We start from the raw sequence: 20,818 nt of genomic DNA on the forward strand, positions 1-20,818 counted from the left end.
TCCAGTACTCTTCACTCAGGAAAAAAATGTATCGTAAATTGTGCAAAGTTAGCAGCTTCATATTAAAATGTGCTCCCCTTCTTTCTCCTATATTAAGGAATTTGTCCAAGTAGGGATCAGTTGCCTCGGTTCGGCCCTTAACTGTGGTAATTTCATCTTCAGGACTCTACCAATCACCAAGCATTCCAAAACAGGGGAAAAACTCAGAGCCTCACTACTACAATATCTCTTATAACTTGCAACACACAACCATTCGACATATTGGTAGTTTCATTAAGCGATATACATGCTGAGTTTTATATTTGTGATTTTAATGTAATAAGGGTCAAGCTTTTCATGGACCCTGAAGGGTAAACCATCAACCATAGCCGGATCCCCGTCATGCAAATTCTATAGGTAATGAGCAGATGCGTTCCTATATGATAGAAACTGTAGCAACCAGAGCTTTTCACTTCGACACAATGCCACAGGGATCATGCCAGGGATTATGAACAGTTTATGTGTGTATCAGTAGTTAGTGCGAATTCATTACTTGCTCGCTGTACTTTTTGCAGGCATCCGACTTCACAACAGAGATAGATTTAGAGTGACAAAAACATGTTTTGTAACTCAATCTATGCAGAAGATAATTCCCTCGAACTATGTCATTCAACACTCAGTCAACATAATTTGCAAGTCGACTCACTTCAACACTTTTGCTTCGATAATCTCAGATAGTGTGAGTTACAAGGAATCTGTGCGATTTCCAGATGGGAGCTTCCAGATCTGCGAATAGATGTATGATCTCCAAAAGTATCAAACCAAGAATCATAACACAAAAATCCTAAGCCGCAGGGTTGTATTCTGTTGTCGATTTCAGAACAAGCGTCTTCCATCTACAGAAGAAAAGAACAATGACCCTTGTGCCCAAAAACCCTCACCAATACAATCCAAAAGAAAATTTATTGAGCGCAGACAAAAGGAAGAATCCACACATTTTTTTCCTTCGATTTTGCTCAACCTGACTTAGCCGCAGAAAGAGCAGTTCGTGCTTTTGCTTCTTCAGAAGTTTTGGTCTTCTTGGAAAGCAGTGCACGAAATGTGTTTGGGCTGATACCCTAAGAGGGCTGCAATCTATCTGCCTGTAAAAAAGACATAAACGAATCCACCAGATGTAAACCTAAAAACCCAAAGGAATCACCAAAAAGAAATTAACCCTCTGTCTGTTTCCTGGCCGCAGGTAATTTAGAGATTTTATATGATCTTCAAACATCTTCACTCTTGATCCACAAAACTGCAGCCTAGTCACTGTTTGCAAAAGTCCCCATAACTGCAAGCTTCTTCATCTAGGAGCTCACTCCAGACTTCTTGACTTCCTTTATTTTCTTCCTGTCTTTATGCAAACAAACCTGAGTTTTTCTTTCTTCTGTTTGGGCTTGTCCCCACTAGCTCCGATACCATGTTAAATTTAGGACATGTTATTTTAGAAGCTTCAGTATTCCATATTAGCCCAATTATTAATTCAATCACATGAATATTGACAGTTACTGAAGAAAGAACATATGCCATAGATGACGAAGACAAGCCAAGACCAGAGAACATAATAATATGGCACAAGCCAGGGAGAAACCCTTGATATCAATTGTTCATCAGAGAGAGAGAGAGAGTACAATAGAACACAATCAAACTGATATGTTATTTTGAACCTTGGACAAGAAAGTGGCTCAATGACTGCAACTCCAGCACAATGTCAACAATGGTTACTCCTGGACTGGTTAGGGTTGCATGCTGTATACTGCTGTCTCACTCAATCAACCCAACACACCTCCATTCCTACTGTGGCTAACCCTGACATATAAGGAGCTTCCCCTTCGCTGGCCCTTAGGGATGATATAGATCTAAGACAAGCTGCTCTTGACCCTCTGAACTAGAATCTGTGGCCCTTCCGGAGACAACAGATCAAGAGAGCAGTCTCACAAGATAAGAGATTCTCCCTTAAGATGATCATAAATAGGCCCAGAAATCATTACACAATTCGGCCTCATATTCTGTTCTTTGATTTGATCCTGCAATGACAAGAAGGCCCATACAAAGTGCACACAATTTTCCCTTTAGTCCATCGGCTGTCTCACATGATAATCTTGACCCTGTGGCAAGGAAAAAAAGCCCAAAACAGAAACCCCTTCAACCTTCTTCTGAACTCGGCTACCTTAGACTTGCTTTGAGGCATTTGATATAACTAATGAGAATGGAAGACACCTATATATATATAACAATTTGTCCTTATGGAAGTGAAGTCCACCATAACATTTTCGAGGTGAAGTCCACCTTAACATTTTGGAGGCAAATTTGAATTTTTCCCGCCTTAATAAGGTCATGACTTGTAGAATTTCTTTTAGGTAAATAAATATTTTTCCTTATCCAAATTTGGTGATCTTAAGGTCGATTTTGGATCTCTCGAAAAGAGGAATTCAATGCCACAATAATATTCCTCAAAGGAGCAGACCAAAGTGGAATTTGGCGCTAGTTGCCAATTTTAACCGTTCATCTGCAAAAGGGACATTGGGAAGATTTGTGAAATACCAACAAGGGCAAAACTAGATCCAAATTCAACTAGGCTGAATAATGGAAAGAATCCAACCAAAGAAAAGGACACAACCATGAGGATAAAACCTTGCTATGAGGGAGTTGATGGAGACTATAAAACTGAGGTAGTTGGGGTGCTTGAATGAATGTCAGTTCCAATCATAACAAAAATTCGTTATAATTTTGAAAGGGCTTAGAAGTAAAAGTATAACTTAATTGAAAAGAGGTCTATTTATAGGTGAAGTATGTTGAAAATTAGCGAGAAAAGTGATTCCTTGATTTGTGCCTTAATTCAAGGAGTCAAAGTCGAGTTCCTTTTTATGCATGGTCGAGTTCCTAAAATTTAAGAGTTTCCCTAAAAATTAGGAGTGCATGAAGCAGTTAACTGGTGTGTTAAAGTGGAAGGCCGAGTTATTAGTCTTCTAGTGTGAGTTGATTGAGGAAAAGCATGAGTGATTGAGTTTCAAGTGGTTGACTTGAAATAGGATGAGTTGCATGAGTAGTTAACTCACGCTAACTCATCAATCACAAAAACACTTTCCTTAATTATAAACTCACTAATTTTAGCATTTCGAATTGCTTTAAAAGGAGCGAACGCACACGATTAATCATTGTTTTAGTGAGCACGAGTTGGTGAAAAGAAATTCATTTTTTCCAGATTGTTCATATTAGCAGATCGGAATTTCGTGGATTTTCTACATTAATAGAGTGTGGATTAGAATAAAGATAGCACATTCGTGTGCAACAATTCATAAGGAAAGCATCTGAAGTAGGCCGCAGAGCGGGAGTAGCTCAAATGAGGGGAAGGAGGACTTGTTTTAATGCTTCTTGTGACTGTCTTGAGGGCTGAGTAGATCAGCAACAAGGCTGTATTGGAAAGGACTATTTCTGGGCTAGTTTTTGTGCTAAACAAGTGTGGTATTGACCTCAGATTTTGGCCACATTATCTATGATTGTTTGGGAGAAGGCCGAGCCCTGTACCTCAAGATTAGAGGGGGACATAAGGCCTAATACAGTGCTGGAAGGAGCCTAGTAACCAATGGAGGCATGGAGCTTGTAGATGAAAGAAGGCCGCAGTTGTAGAAGGGACTTTTGGAGCAGTTTGATAGGGCTGAGGAGGACTAATAAGCAACGCTTAGAAGGCCGCAAACCCTACAACAGTATGCACTAGTCCAAGAGTGAGAAAAGGTATGTTGTTGATGTTTTCATGTTGATTTGTTGCTAGAGGATAGAGTCCAGGTTGGACAGAGATTTGTTTGGCATCTTAAGAGCAGTGAGGAGGGCTGCTAGTAGGTGTCAAAAGGAGGCCTAAGTGCATATTAGAGAAGGACGTTTGATCTGCTAGGAGAGGTAGATTTAGAGGCCCTAAGCTCAACTGAAGGACTACAAGGCTGTTAGTGGGAAGTTTTTTAAAGAGCTCTCTGGGGCAACAGGAAAGCTTACCAAGGGTTGAGAGCAGATCACTATTTAGAGGGAGTCAGGTAATCCTCTTCATCTTAGAGATGTTATTTATGTTCCAGGATTGAGGCAGAATCTTGTTTCAGTAGCTACCCTTGAGGACAAGGGATATGATATCATCATCAGTAGAGGTTAGGCTTACCTCCAACACTTAGCTTCTAGATGTAAGAAGCAAATAGGTGTGAGAATGAAGAACCTCTACAGGTTGCAGGTAGAGTCAAGGGCAGCCTTGAGTAGCAAGGCAGGTAATGCACAAAGCAGAGAAGTGGTGGTTGAGTGAGAGCAGGATAAAGCTCTCAAGATGGAGCCTCAGCTAGTATCACAGTTTCAGTGTAAGCTAACTGGTAGTTGGGTTGACTCGCAGGATGACGATGATGATGAGGACCATGGCCCAGGGCGAGTGGAGGCAACCACTCAGTCAGAGACTTCCAGTATAGGAAGAGTTCGAGCCATGTGGGCAGAGGACTTGGTTAAGGGAGATCATAAGAAAGTTGAGTCTTCTAGTATCAAGAAGCAAACACCAAGGTACACAGGGTACATGGCACTTATGACTAAAGTAGTGGACTCACAAAGTATGGTGGGAAAGAACAGGTCTTCAAAGCAGGTTTTGTAGAAGAAATCAAGGAAGTCTTCTAGTTCAGAGGGAGCGGCTGCAACAACAGAGAACATGGTAGCGTTGGAGACAGATCCAGGTGGACGAGGTTCTTCCAGTAACACCTTCCTCGCTAAGAGGAAGTGTTGAAAATTAGCGAGAAAAGTGATTCCTTGATTTGTGCCTTAATTCAAGGAGTTAAAGTCGAGTTCCTTTTTGTGCATGGTCGAGTTCCTAAAATTTAGGAGTTTCCCTAAAAATTAGGAGTGCATGAAGTAGGTAACTAATGTGTTAAAGTGGAAGGTAGAGTTATTAGTCTTCTGGTGTGAGTTGATTGAGGAAAAGCATGAGTGGTTGAGTTTCAAGTGGTTGACTTGAAATAGGATGAGTTGCATGAGTAGTTAACTCATGCTAACTCATCAATCACAAAAGCACTTTCCTTAATTAGAAACTCACTAATTTTAGCCATCCGAATTGCTTTAAAAGAAGGAGCAAAGGCACGAGATTAATCATTGCTTTGGTGAGCACGAGTTGGTGAGACCAAGCAATAGGAAGCACGAGGTTGTGCGTGGAGCTTCTAAGAGAAGGAGAAGGAGCTTAAGAGAGGCTTTTGGGAGATTGAAGAAGGACAAATTCCTTGATTTAGGTGGCAAGGATCAAGGTGCAAGCAAGTATGTTTAAGCTTAGTGTAAGCAGAGAGAACATGGTTGTTCTCTAGTGAAACCTTATTGTATTTGTAAGAGATCCATTGCTCAAACTTTATCAATAAAATTCTCAATAATCGAGCAGAGGGTTTTCCCAGTTGGGTTCCCTAAAAAACGATGTGTTTTTATTGTGTGTGACTATGTTTTATTCCTGTTCCTATTCCGTTGCAAAGAGTAGAGATTATGTGTTTATATGAAAATAAATTCGTTTTCAGGTTGTTCATAGTAGCAGATCAGAATTTCGTGGATTTTCTACGAAGTAAACACACATGAGCATACTAGGCATGAAAATAGTTGTCAAGGAAAAGATGCAACTCCCAATTACTCATTTGTGGGTCAAACTCATGAATTTATTAGCCTGAGTAGATCCATAGGTTTTTAGCTAGAAATTGATTCTTTAATCTACCTATCTTAGGGAGACAAGTATGGATCTACCTATATGTACAACCTAAACGGGTCTAATGGTTAAGAACATGTGTTTCCTTGTAAGAGGTCACAGTTTCAAATCTAGGGTGAGGTAGAGTATGTACACCTCTATAGACTTTAGCAGTCAAATCACCGCATAGAGCTGAGTCCCTTGTCCCACAAACAAAGGGGACTCATAAACCTATTTAGTGACTAGATTGGGTATGACCATAAAATTAGATTATTATTATTGCAAATGGCACACTAGAGAGAGAGAGAGAGATCATTTTTGACCTTGTCAACCCTTGTGTGTGCCTAAGTAGATCAAACCATGCATGAATGCCGAGTTTGATCCAAAGGAAAGAGAGAGCACCCAACCAAGAAACCTACCAAGGAGTAAAATACGACCAAAGAATGACTGGGAAAATAATAAAGGGGGCCTTGCCTAAGCACTAGACATTACATGGGGAAAGCACATTCATACATCTTGACTTAGGTGAGGGGCTAAACAAGGGGAAAATGCCAAAGCCACTAATTCGTCTTGAGGTGTTGGGAGGCCTCATGGTCATCTTTAGGCTTTGAGTGCAAGGATGCAAAATCTATGCACTACATTTTAACCCCATGTAATTAAACATTATCCATGGAAGGGATATTGTTGAGGTGTCATACAAAGAGCTAGTGATAATCAAGGGCAAGGAAGACAAATAGAAAACAAAGAATGCAATAGAGGCAAACACAATGGCACATAAAGGGAAAGGCCCATAGATGAATTGTGAAGCAGTCTAGTGCCTCAATATGAGGAGGTAACTCTATCACATGGCAAGATACATGCCATTTAAGAGATACTCTCACCCAAATGTTGGGATTACTAATGGAGAAACAATAACGTTTGACATGGGCTCATGACAACAAACAAGCTATACAACGAAAAATAAGGTCAACATGTTGACATGCATGGCAAGCAAAGATTGTTGCGGAGAAGGGAACAAACAAGATTTAGCTACTTAAAGCATGTAAACAATGACAACTAATCAAAATATTAATCTGTGATAAACATCAACTATGAAAAGCATGAAATAAAGGCTAAGTTACCAAGATTCGGATTCGGATTCGGATCCGGATCCGGATTCGGATACGGATCTGCCAGTTTTTTGGAAACCCAGGATCCGGAAATGGCGAGTACAAGCAAATATAAAATATTTTATAATTTTTAAAATTAAAATTTATATAAATATAAAAATAAAAACTAATTTGATACAAATATAAAAGTAAAAACATATGCTAATTTTTAAATATATAATTTTTACATACAATAAATAATTATTATATAAATAATTCTTAATGTATCATTTATGAATATTAATTAAACATTAATTTAATTTATATAAAAATAAAAAACATATGTGAATTTTTAAATATATAACTCCAATTTAATACTTTAAAAATAATTATTAAATTAATCATAATATAATTAATGCATCATAAACACTAAGTTATAATTATTTATATTAAGCAAATTATTAAACTTATAGTTATTTTAGAAAAGTTACTTTTAAACTTGAAAAGGAACTTTAAAATTGATTAAAATATAAACTTACTTTTTGAACTTTAAAATATCTTCTAAATAAATAAGAGTTCACGTCACATGTATTAAAGTTTATAATGTCTTTAATACTATTAAAGTTTAATAAATATGAGTTCACGTCAGTCACGTGTATTAAAGTTTATAATATGTCTTTAATACTATTAAAGTTAGCCGTTGCAATATAGCCGTTGGAGTCTCTGCACACTCTATTTAATCAAGCTAAGCCAGATCAGTTCTTCAACTTGTCCTGACGATGAACCACACTGGTTGGTTCGAAACGCGTCGACAAAAGATTGATTATGTGATTTTGCCGAAGATTACTAAACAATGTTATGGATCACAGAAGTCTAAATTCCTTAACTATTAAAGTTTATAATATGGTCAACATAGAAATAATAAATTGTCGCCACGAACTTGCATTAAAGTTTATAACGTCTTGTGTATCGCCACGAACTTGCATTAAAGTTTATAGCGTCTTGTATGTCGCCACGAACTTGCATTAAAGTTTATAGCGTCTTGTATTAAAATTTATAATATGTTCAACATAAAAATAATAAATTTTATGTCGCCCAACAATTCCCTAGTTTATTTCCGCTAACGGATTCATTAATCTATTTCTTACCATTCCATTGACTTGCATTGAATTTCTCGTTTTGGAATTTTGTGCTCCCGTATGTTGATGATTTTTTACCCACGAATAGAAGATAGGCGGATCTCTGCGGATCCGGATCCGAATCCGTCTCCGATCCGGGGATCCGCAGATCCAGCCATTAGGCCCGACGGATCCGGTAACATAGAATAAAGGTTAACAACCCGAGTAATAAATACTTGCTACATAAAGCATGTACAACCTAGTATGACATAGAGTTGTCATGTACATTGACAACATAAAGAAAAAAGTTAAACTAACGTAGATTCATTTTAAAAATTTAAACCTAGATCTATCATGCGTCGAGAGGGATAAGATTTCTAAGGTGTAATTTTTTTTATCATTTAATTCCATGTCATATATTAATTCCTTATTAAATGATAAAAATATTTAAACCTCAAGAAATTTGATCCCTCTCAGTGCTTGATAGATATGGATTTAACATAGATCTATGCTAGTGTATATATATATAAAACTACGTTGGTTGCTAGAAAGCTAATGATTCGAGAACTAGGAGATAAATTAGCTACAAGAACATGACATTGCAACCATCATTAGGGAAGATGACTAGACCATAGAGTCGACAAATTGTAAAGTGTGAGAAGCAATGTTGTCCCACTTAGACTTGACAAAGACTTGGTTAGCTTGGGACTTGGCAAGACTCAGTGACTTGAGAAAGTCTCAAGAAAGACTTGACAAATAAAATATTCTTAAAATATAGCAAATTCTCTACACAAAAATTATGGTGAGTTGGTGGCAAGTCTTGGCAGGTTTGGCGAGTTTCTCACGAATCTAGTGAGTGGTGAGTTTCAAGGGTGAAGCCTTAGGCAAGTACTTATCCTAGCCAAGACTTGGCGAAACTCGTAAAGACTCACAAGTCTTAGCTAAGTCAAACTACTTTGGTGACAAGCTTAATGCCAACAATAAAATGACAACTAGATCATGAAAGTAAGAAACAATCTAACTATGAACAAAATATAGCAGGTAAACTAAATAAGATACAAGCTTTGGCCATGAATAGGAAGACAAGCAAACTACAAATTGAATGCAAGGCGCAAAGGGTGTGATACCTACAATTACTTGTAAATGTCATGAGGTAGAAAAGATGTATTGCCTTGTACCTACAAAAACCTCTAGAGGCGAGCTTGCACATGCCACTAGTGAAAAAACATGACATCCACATGCACTATTGGATGTGTGGCTTCCAGATGAAATTAGAAACTTGCACAAGTAAGCCACATCTAGGGAAAAGGGATGAATGCCTAAGAGCAACACAAATGAAACCATGGCTTGCTTTGAGTAGGGCAGGAGGAAAGAGGTGATGTCCACTTCGTTAAGAGAAGAGGATAATTAGGGCTACAAAAACAAAGATAAAAAGAGAAATGGCATCTCATGATAGGGAGAGCTTGTGCTAATTGCAAAGAAAGGATGAAAATAAAGGAAGGGATGACCACATTGATTGGGTTGGAGTTCCATGGTTCAACGTAACCAAGATGATGACTAGAGGAGTGAACATTCACGTGGATCATGGAAGCTAAGACAAGAAAGCATCATTGCAAGTAAAGCTGAATATAACATAACAACCTAAAGCAAGAGTGCAAATAACATAGTCCTTGCTAACAACAATTGACAATGGAGAGCCGCCACCTCTCAGTGGAGAGATGGTGAATACCAATTAGAAAGCATAAAAAGGGTGATCGCCTTGAGCAAAGCATAAACAAAGGAGGGAAGATGGAGGCTTGTTGCAACTTGGCAGGAAAAGAAGTATGAGACAAACTAATCTTGAACAAAGGGAGCATAAGAGAAGTGACATCATGTCACACAACTACCATGTACATGTTAGCGGAAGAAACAAACATGGCACTAGGAAGAGAAAAGGCTTGAACATATGTAAGGATGGAAGGATGGGATTCTCATGCACTACTAGCAAAGTGGGAATCCATTGGAGTGAGGAGAAGAGGGTGGAGATTTTGAAGGAATATTGACCTAAGCTTGCCCTTGGGGAAGCACTTTGGTAAGCTCCATGATAAGAGGAGAAGTGTACTTAAATGAAAGCACTTTTCTATTAGGGACAAGAGGAATGCCATTGTAAGGTAAGTTAACTTGTCTTTAGGGCGAGGATGGAGGGCTCCTTTGAGTTGACTCAGTGACATCCTTTCTCCTTAGAACTCAACAATCCTTTACACTATGGGTGTTAACCTTATGGTAGTAACACCACACCTTGGGCTCTGTGTCAGATGTTGAGTGCAAGGTTACTTGATCAGGAGGAGTGAGTTGAGACGATCACTCAAAGTCCTTCTACTGAAGAGCTTGACACTTTGTAGTTACATGAGTGTCAAGTTTGTAGCATATGCACCACTTCTCCTACTTGGCAGAAGTGGGTTGGTCACGTGTCAAGACTCGAAATTTGTTTGATAACTTGTTGAGGGAACCGCCTTGGAGGTGAGGCCAAGTCATAAAGAAAGTAAGTACCCACATGATCCTCCTCCTCTTTGACAAGGAGCCACATGAGGTGTGGAGGTGGCCTCATTGTTGCAAGCTTGAGAGGTCACAATCAGAGGGAGATGAAGAGGATTTTCTAGGAGGGTCCTAAGGTTCCCAAGCTCTTGTCTTAGGTCTTGGAATAAAGTTTCCACATGGAACATGAGTTGGTCAGATGTCTAATATGGTAGGTCTTGTTGCATGCACCCTTGGAGGAGAGGGGTATGAAGTTGCAACTTGTATGTTCATTTGACCAGAGGGAAGGAACATAAGTGCGTGACTAGCTTGGCCCATACCAATGGGATGTGTCAGATTGGAAGGAGGCACTAGAAAACCTCCAAGATATTGTTGGCCCACAAGGAAAGGGGTGAGTCTTATGCTTATAACACGTGATGACATCATTGAAGGGAATCCTTAGCTGTGATGTTGAATAAGAATCCCATGGATGGAGCACTTGGGTGCATATTTAGAATCATGTACGACATATTCTTGTGGGTGAGGGTAGATATGTAACACGTTAGAGCCTTCCCTCGGGAAGACTTGACTAGCAACTAGGTTAAGGTCCTATCATCAAGGAATCTACAACAAAAGTTCTCCTTAACCCAAGATAACTATTAAATTTCCGTTGAAGCTAGCACCCAACACTTTATTAACCTAGTAGATTACATATCTACTGAATAAAGGAACGACTAAGTTCTTAACACACTTAGCAAAAGTAAAAGTACACCAATCTAAGTGACAAATAGATTATTCCCAATCAATAGTTCTTCATTAATAACTCAGAATGTACTCGGGCTCTATTTCTGGGATAATGGCCCAACTGAAGAAAATTACAATTACAACATACCCTAGATTTGATGTACCTGATTAGGCCCTAGATCTCCCTTTGATCTCCCTTGTTGATCTGGATCTCCTATGCTACAACCCTACACCTTCCTTGGACCTGACACAATTGAGTATCACACTCCTCACTTGGGAAAATCCCTCTCTCAATGGCGACTGTCACTGTATGGTGTATCTTCCTCCTATCTTTAGCCTTGCCTTTATAACTTTACATTGAGCCAAATCCCTAACCCTAATGTTCAGAGTGATTGATGATCAAGATTAGATCTCACTGCACTTGAGATCAACCTTGAGATTAAAGCATGATCACTAAAGTAAAACTATACTTTTCCTAAGTTTCTTTAGCTTAATAGCCAATGTAACTAGTTTTGTGCTTTTTAAGTTAGACTTAGGCTAATTTATAATAACAACTTATACTTGAGCAAGTGTTATAAGGAGACTTTGGGCAACTTTTGTACACCTAGACACTTAGGCTTGTGCATAAGTACTTGCTGAAGCTACAAACATCAACACTCCCTCTTAGTAAGGGAGGTACTTTTGCCACTTGGAAATGACTCCAATCTTGGAATTGCATCCGCTATTATGGCTTCTCCCTTTGAACTGGAAGCATTCCCTGCTACCTGGTTCAGAATAATCCTTGGAGACCTGCTCCCTTTGGACTTGTTTGTAGAAGCCTCTTGCTTCTGAACATCTTATAAGGTCATCTTATACTAAGAGACCTTCTTGATAGTCTTGGAAGGATATGTTGACCACTCCTCTCGCCTGGAACCTGAAGGTTGTCTCCCTCTAAACTGCTCAACCCTTGGAACTTTCTGCTCCTTGTTCTCTGTCATTGTTTTGCTTCTTACCATTGCTCGAATAGGCTAGCCCTTTATAAGTTTCTCTCTCTAGCTCTAATGATGTAGCCCTCGTCAGAGCTGGGTCCCATGGGTTTGATCAGTGCTTGTCCATCTTAGAACACTACACAAAATCCCTTCTTCTCTATCGTAGATACCGAGAGCAAACTCCACTTGAGTTTTGGCATCCATAGTACATCCTTCACTTCCAACCTTCCTCTTGACTCGAGCTGGAATATCACTGTTCGAACCCCCTTCAGTGCATGTTTATTATCAATACTAAACTTCACATGCAATTCTGAGTCCCACTCTGTTAGCCTATCAAACATCTCTTGTGCCCCTGTTATATGTTATGTGGTTCCACTAGTAGTCGCACACCAACTGGTAAGGTGCTCAAGGAAAAGTAGGAAACAAGTGTGAACTCAGTTTCAAACTTTTTTGCAAACTCTTCCTGAGCTTCCATTGGCGCAACTACAATTGACTTCGTACCCTTTTTGCGCTTCTTCCTCTCTGGACACTGTGAAGTACAACGTCTCGTCTCTTGACAGGTAAAACACTTGACCTTAATCAAGTCCTTCTCCTCCTTCTTTGATTGTGAGGTTGACTCTTCACTCCTGTTGTTCTCCTTGTTACCTGACTAGTAAGAGCAAGATTCTCATCAGCACTCTTGTGTTGGTCTCCTGATAGAAAATTCTCTTGAATCTCTTTCTAGGCGAAATAATCCCACATTGTATCCCAATCAGGAAGTTTCTCTTGTGCCATGATGCCCTTGATGAAAGGAGCCATGGGTTGGTGAAGCCATTCAGGGCTATCCTTACCATCTCTCCATCTGTGATTTTCTCCAGTGTTCCATGGGGATGTGTGCCCTAGTGTGGGTTGCATGCTCCCCATGTTTCTCACGCACTCGAGACGCTTGGGGAAATGTTTCTCCACATCTCCCTTTTGGGGAAACTTTGGGAGACATTGGGGGGAACGTTTCCCTAATGTGGGGCACACATTTCCCCAAAAGAGGTGTGCTTGTGGGCGTCCTCCCTAAAAAAGGACTGGGCATCGAGTTTGAATTTTGCTTGAAAATAATAATTTATATGCATGGAAGCCTAATACTGAACCCTAGGGCTCCACTAATGCTATGTACTTAATGGTAATGTTAACTTCTTAAAGTAAAATTAACATTCTCCTTTATCTTTCATTTTCATCCTTTTACTTAAATTTTTGACATTACCATTAATTGACTCGGGATATTTGAGAGCGTTTATGGTCTCATTGGATTTCATATGGAGAAAGTAGAATTTTAGACCACACTAAAAATCCAACATACTTAATAGTTTTCTAGATTTCAGGATTTGGGAGATTCCAAATTTTCCATTGGATTCTATCATGTATGAGGGTATGGAAGTAGCATTTAATCAAGAGTACCTAGTCCTGTATGTACCTTGATGTTGGTGGCATTGATTATTGAACTCTTTTGTCATGACCCTTGTAAAATTATCCCTATCACTCAAACAAAATCTCGATTTGGCATAAGTTTTTTCAATCTTATTTTAATGCTTAGACAAGTGATATTGATGATTAGGATCCCAATATACTCGATGATTTTGATGATATGTAGGTATTTTTTGTAGCATGAATATTTTTGGACTATAGAGGCCATCCAAAGCCTCTTTGTTAATGTATTTTTGGTTCAAATGTGGATTGCACTTGGTGCTATTTTGGTTATATGCATCCTTGCTATACATATGAGAAACTTTGTATATTTGTATAATGGTTTGAATTCATATGGATGCACATGAATATTTACATATGTTTTTTCAAAATTTGAATATTTATGTATTTTTTGGTTGATCGGTCTTTTGGTCTGTTTTCATTTCTCGTTCCTAATGTTGGGGTTGATTGGTTCAATTTGTTAATTTTTTTTAAACTCAACAATTAATCTGTGGACTATGGTAAGTAAAGCGCTGAAAACTGAACTTTAACTTCTATCTACAAATATATTAAGTTTTCTAACTAGCATGTAGTGGAAAATAAGGAACAAATGAAGACAAACACACAATAAAACAGTGCACAACAAATTTTACATAGGAAACCCCAATTGGGGAAAACATGCAACTATGTGTTCTCTTTATTTTTCTTTAGCAATAGCAAATTCAGAAATTTATATGAAGAGGGAAAAGACTTCCCTTCACTTAGAAATCGACTAGCACACTTCTGCGCATTAGTTAGATTCTATCTACCCCACTCGGCCTCCCTCTTCTGCGCAACACATGCAGCGCTATTGAAAACACGATCCTAGAAGTCGTGATCATTGTACGACCTCCTTTTCCATGCCGGTCTATGTTGTGTGAAAAACCCTAGTGCTAGAATTCACTATGCTGATGCCCTATTGCTAAAGAGAGAACACACTGATTTGATGCAAAACGACGAAGTATGCACCCTTTTTCCCTCTTAGAAATTAGCCTGGGTCACCAGTCTCATGAAGGGTTGAGATTAAGTCTCCTTGGACAATTGAGATCACTCCAATTCTTGACTATAGGAAAAATTTAAATTATCCTAAGTCAAGGAATAATAAGAAAGTAAATTTGTGCCTTGGTCCCACTTGTGGGTCCTTCTGCCACATTTAGTGCACTTGCTAAATTTAGTTGAACCCTTCCTCTAATTCCATTTAACACGATCATTGGTCCGATTTTGATAACATTGGTTCATTGTCCATTGTTCAATTCTAGTTTTAACTTTTCAGTCTTGACTTTAGATACTGATGACCTTATACCAAGTTTTTGACCCCTCACCTCTAATAATTTTTGAGTTTGAGTAATTTTAATTTACTATTCCAGTGTTTAGACTTTGATATGTACTATTTTACTTAGTACTAATCAAATTATAGAATAATAAACGATGAATTTAAATCAATGTATACAAAATTTTACTATTTCTATTTCATTGAATCATTTATGATGTAAGAACCATTGTATTTTATTATTGAATTTGAATAATGTTTATAACACACACACACACATATATAATTTTTTTACTTGGAATGAAAGCACGTGAAACCCTAGAGCACTTCCTCACATTTCTTGGATGTTAAATTGAGTAAACCATCACCCTTGATTACGGGGCCTCGCCCCAGGGGAATCAAAGAGAGTTCGAACCCGCGATTAGCAACAACTAGCAACTTCGCGTTTGGCTCTAGACCACTTGAGCTAACGCTTGGGGCTATATATATATATATCTATATATATACGCCCCATCGTCCTCTTGCCCACCCAAAATTTCCCTAAAATTTGTGTAAATCCTTAGGGAAATTTTTGCCCTTAGGGTTGATGCCATATGACATGCTTTGTTCTAGAATCACAATAACTTTTCAATTCAACAATATGAAAGTGGAAATACAATGATGTAAATAAGTAAACAATGTTTAACAATGCTATCAAATTTGAATGTCCGTCTTAGGGCTATTGCAACCAATATGATTTCTTGTACAACCTTAATAATTTAGTAACATAATTGTACTAAACACTTTAACATAAACTAACTAAATTCAACTTTGTTGTTACTACTTTAACTCAACAACTCACTGTCTTGTCAACTGAAAGTCTTCCTAGATCCCTAATATTAGGTTGAACTTCGCCGCTTCGAAAGACTCATTGTTTCCAATTTCGCTGTTAAGGAGGGTTGGTGACAGACCCTTTCCTATCCAAGATTATCCTCGATGTTGGAGTAGTATCCTCAACCCTTGCTTTACTGGTCTCACTATTGTCTCAGGGAAAGCCGCTATCTTGGAGATTTGCTTGGATGATCTGCCACCCTAATTCTAGCCTGTACTATCACAGATTGGCCTTCAAAGGCCTTGTGTTAACCCAAATAGTTTGAAGGAGGTATCTGCTTCCTCAGCAAAGGTTCTGATGCTGATCACTACCCTAAAATAGCCTCAAGAAGGAAGGTTAGCCTTAGACGATGCCCTAGAGGGCCTTCGCTGTCACTGGTAATGGTTTTCTACTCCCCTGAACCTTGTTGATCTTGATGTTAGCTTCTAGAAACTCAAGGTAAATGAAGAAGTACCACAACGAGCTCCTTCACTAATTTGTCCACAGAAAAGTCTCGCTTTTGCTTGCGAGATAAACTAGATGAAAGATTGCCTTTAGAAGAATGATGCCAGATAGAAAAGGGATTGGCTAGGGTAGAATCTTTCATCATCGAAACCATTTAAAGGTAAAAGGGGTCTTAAAACCCTTAGAGCCTCAACTCACAAAGACATAAATATCCAATTCAACCATGATGATAAAATGATTTCTCCTCTCCCTTATTCATAGATTCCTTATGGGGTCTCTTCTCCTTAATTTTATGTGAGGGGTTACAAGTTTCCCTCCACTTAACCCCAATTTTGGCTTCCTCCACAAATTTTACCCCAATTAATCCAATTTACCCAATTGTGCCCCTGAAAACACTAGATAATGGGTTTCCCCCTTTATCATTGACCATAGCCTATAGAGTTGGATAGGCTACTTTGTCCCCTTGGCCACTTAATTAGAAGAGGACATTATAGACCCCCCTTCCCGACATTGCTTGCCCTCAAGCAAAATTGCAAACTCGAGCGCTGCAAAATTTGTTTTCCTTCCCATGTTGCGTCCTCTTTATGTAGATTCTTCCATGTAATGAGATATTTTGAGATCATCCTGCCCTTTAATTTCCTCTCACGCACTTCCATGATTGCTTCTAAAATTAAGTCTAGTTGCCCTTCTTCGTCCAAAGGGGTAGCTCAATGGAAGTAGTGACTTGCCTTCGATGGCTTTCTTAAGACATGATACGTGGAAGATGTTGTGAATTTTGCTTCCTTCTGGCAACTCCAGTTCATATGCCACCTCACCTATCTTAGAGTACTTTGTAGGGTCCATAATGTTGGAAAATCGATAATGGCAACTTTTTATACTTATTTTCCATTATCCTTAATATTTGCTTGTGAACTTATTAGCTTTATTGTGCTCTTTTAGTTAGTTCTTTCATCAAACAAATGTTAAGAACATAAACTGCAACAATAGAGGACACAGATATTAGTTCTCATTGCTTAGTGTTAAGTTATGGTATGTTCAAATGCTTATAACAGTTTACTTCTTTTTCTTATTATATTCCACAGATTAGCAATCACATGTACATAAAGTAAATGTAGATAGAACATTAAACGATTGACAAAAAACAAGCCAAGACAAGAGACACAAGATGTGGCGGCTAGCCAGGGACAAACCCCACAAATGTGTGGGAAAACCCTTTGATCAAATCTTCTTTTATCTTCAATAATTCAGCAGATAGAAATAGTACAATAAATCTGATTCATATCAGCAGTAGCAAACCCTAGATCAGCAACATCAGCATTAGCGGCTTCATTATCAAATTAGGGCAGACGATATCTCACAAACCGACCGTCGGATTGACTTCATTCCACCACCAGAAGTTGCGGCTTCCAGAGGAGGTTCAGATGAACCTACAACGCAGTTCAGATGAGGAGATCTTCTAGGCCATGCAGGTCAATCTTTACTTTTGAAGTTGCAGCTTCAGTTTCAGCAGTTTCCGGCTTTAAACTAGGGCAGTCGATATCTTGCAAACCGTTCATCGGATTGACTTCATTCCACCACCAAAAGTTGTGGCTTTCAGAGGAGATCCAGATGGACCTATAGCACAGTTCCAAAGAGGAGATCTTCTAGGCCACGCAGGTCAATCTTTGCTTCTGCAGTTGCAGCTTCAGGTTAAGCGATTTGCAGCTTCAAACTAGGGTAGTCGATATCTTGCAAACCGTTCGTCGGATTGACTTCATTCCACCACCAAAAGTTGCAGCTTTTAGAGGAGATCCAGATGGACCTACAACACAGTTCCAAAGAGGAGATATTTTAGGCCACACAGGTCAATCTTTGCTTCTGCAGTTGCAGCTTCAGGTTCAACAACGTCCGGCTTCACATGTGTGAGAGAGAGACCCATTTCTGCGCAGTAGAGAAGAGACTCATTTCTGCGCAGTAGAGAGAGAGATGTGATGAGAAGAGTGAGTGCAAATAAGGAAAAGTCCTCTTATATTTATACACAACATTGGTGTTTGAATAGATGCGACTGTTGGGCTTCTGAGCCTACATGAGTTGTAGGTCGGCTTGATAATAATTCCATAATCAAAATAAATTCATATCTCCATGAATACTTATCGGATCGGATGATCTTTATATCAATCCTACACCTCTCGACGAGAGGAACCTAATAAAAATATTATCAACCACAAATAAGATGACCCACATGAAGTTTTGCCCTGGTTGCCAATTTTAACACTTAGCCAGGGCAAAACCCCTCCAAGGGCAAAACCCGAAAACTCCTCTTCTTAGAATCTGCTTCAAATGAGATACAAAGAACCAAACCCTAGACTAATCCTTCTCCTAATACCAAGTCAATGCTTCCTCAAGTCCTTCCTTGATTCTGCACCAAACTGCTACACACTGCAACCTCGGCCTGCCAGCTTCGATGCTGCAACTTGACCGGAATTTTGACCTTGCAATTTCGGCCTTGCAGCTTCCTCAAAAACCCTAATCCAACCTCCCCCTGAGACCTTCCTAGAGCAAGATAACTCTTCCCAAGGTCAACGAGGTTTGGACAAAGTATTCTCTCTTCCAGCTACAAGTTACTGCACTTTGTCCTCCTGCAACTCGGACCTACAACTTCAGCCTCTTCCTACAGCTCAAAAACCCTAGAATTTTGCACATGCGAGAGAGATAAAGCCCAAAAACAAGAAATTTCGTCCTTCTAACTTCTCCTTGACTTTCACTCTTCTTTTTCTTTCTTCCCAACTACAGATCGAACTCTTTCTTGTGATATTGAACTTGTGAGTGAGTGTGCCCAAATGAGGTCAAACTGTTTCCTTTTATAGCCTTCTCAAGGGGTCGAATTCCCTCCTTTAGGACGACTTGATGATCCCAAGACCGCTTTGTACTTTAGGAGCTTCCAAGACTTTCTAGACTAAAAAGTAATTCTTTTTATAAATATATTTTTCCCGGAAACCCTAGAAGCATGAAGAACATGCTTTTACGTAGAAGACCATCAATAATGAGCATGAAACCCATGCTTTTAATAATAATAACTTTTCTTTTCTTTTCTTGTTTGTTATATAGGATACATATTGAAATGAGTACAACAATACGAAGACCAAAACTAGTTACATTTCTCAACACATAAAAACTTGGCTTCAGTTTTTCTGCACCACTCTTCTTGAGTGTAGATTATCTATATGGTTGTAACCTCAAGAAAACAAGGCCCCCTATCTCAAAATGCATTCTGTTTTGTGCCGGTCCGCATACATCTTTTGTTGGTTCTAGGCAGTTTGCAATTTCTCCTTGAGTACCCTAAGAATGTCCTGGCTCTCCTATATCCAATCTTTAGCTTTTGGGGCCTTGCTATCCCTGAAGGCCAAATCGATAAAATATGGGGCGTGATACCCATACAACACCTTGAACAGGGTCATCCCAATAGACAAGTGATAAATGGTGTTAGAAGAGTGCTCCCCAAAATGCAATCACTTGATCCATGCCTTTTGCTGTCCTGTCACATAGTTACGCAAGTACCCCTCAATCCATTTATTCATAATCTTCGTCTGGCCATCTGTCTGAGGGTGATAGCTAGTACTAGGGGTCAATTCCCTTCCCACTAGCCTAAAGAGCTCTTGCGAGAATGCACTCATAAATTTGCCATCTTGATCACTAACTATATTTTTAGGTAGTCTATGGAGTTTGAACACCTCCTTGAAGATCAATTCTACTACTTGCATGGCCTTATAATCAGCTGGAATTGAGAAGAAATGCGCAAATTTGGTTAATATGTCAACCACTGCGTAGATGCAATCCTTGCATTTTACCTTGGGTAGACCCTTGATGAAATCCATTGAGATTCTCTCCCATTTTTTTCCCAGAGTCAACAACAGTTGGAGTAGGTTTGCACGATGCGTGTGCTCGGCCTTTTTTTGCTAACAAGTTACACACTCCTTGACATGTCTCAACACATCATCCATAAGTCCCTATAGTGAAAACCTTTCCCTGACTTATTAGTAAGTTTTGAAAAAACCTTGATTTCCTGCTTTAATGGTGTGTCATGTGTAGCCTTCAAGATTTTCTCCTTGAGTGTGGATTTAGGGACCAAATATGTCACGTCTTTATAGAAAATAATGTCATTGACTATTTTGTACCTGTCATCTTAGACGAGGTCATCCATCAGTGTACAAGCAAACTTGTTTTTAGAGTATACCACCAATCGATGAACCTTCCAATCTCCTGTGATCTCCAGGAGTGAACATATTGTTAGTTTCTTGGAAAGTGTATTGACCACAACACTTTTTTCCTTTTACGTACTTGATGTCAAAATCATAGGCTTGGATCTTACTTACCCACTTGTTTTCTCTTTCATTTAGGCCCTTTTGCTCCAAGAAGTGATGTAAGTTGTTGTGCTCTGTTTTGACCATGAATCTGCTCCGTACCAATTATTTGCTTGAATTTCGCCAAAGCGTGCATAATGGGCAACATTTCTTTGTCGTATATGGAGTAGAGTCTCTTTGTATCCTTGAGTTTCCGACTTTCGAATGCAATCAGGTGTCCCTTCTACATCAACACAACTCCTATCCCTTCTCCCAATGCATCACACTCCAATACAAATGGTTGGTTAAAGTCGGGAAGTGCCAATACTGAGGAT

This window comes from Pinus tabuliformis, chromosome 6, assembly GCF_031772625.1.
Source record: "Pinus tabuliformis cultivar Carrire ecotype Pingquan chromosome 6, CPIR1, whole genome shotgun sequence".
In the NCBI taxonomy this organism is placed as follows: domain Eukaryota; kingdom Viridiplantae; phylum Streptophyta; class Pinopsida; order Pinales; family Pinaceae; genus Pinus; species Pinus tabuliformis.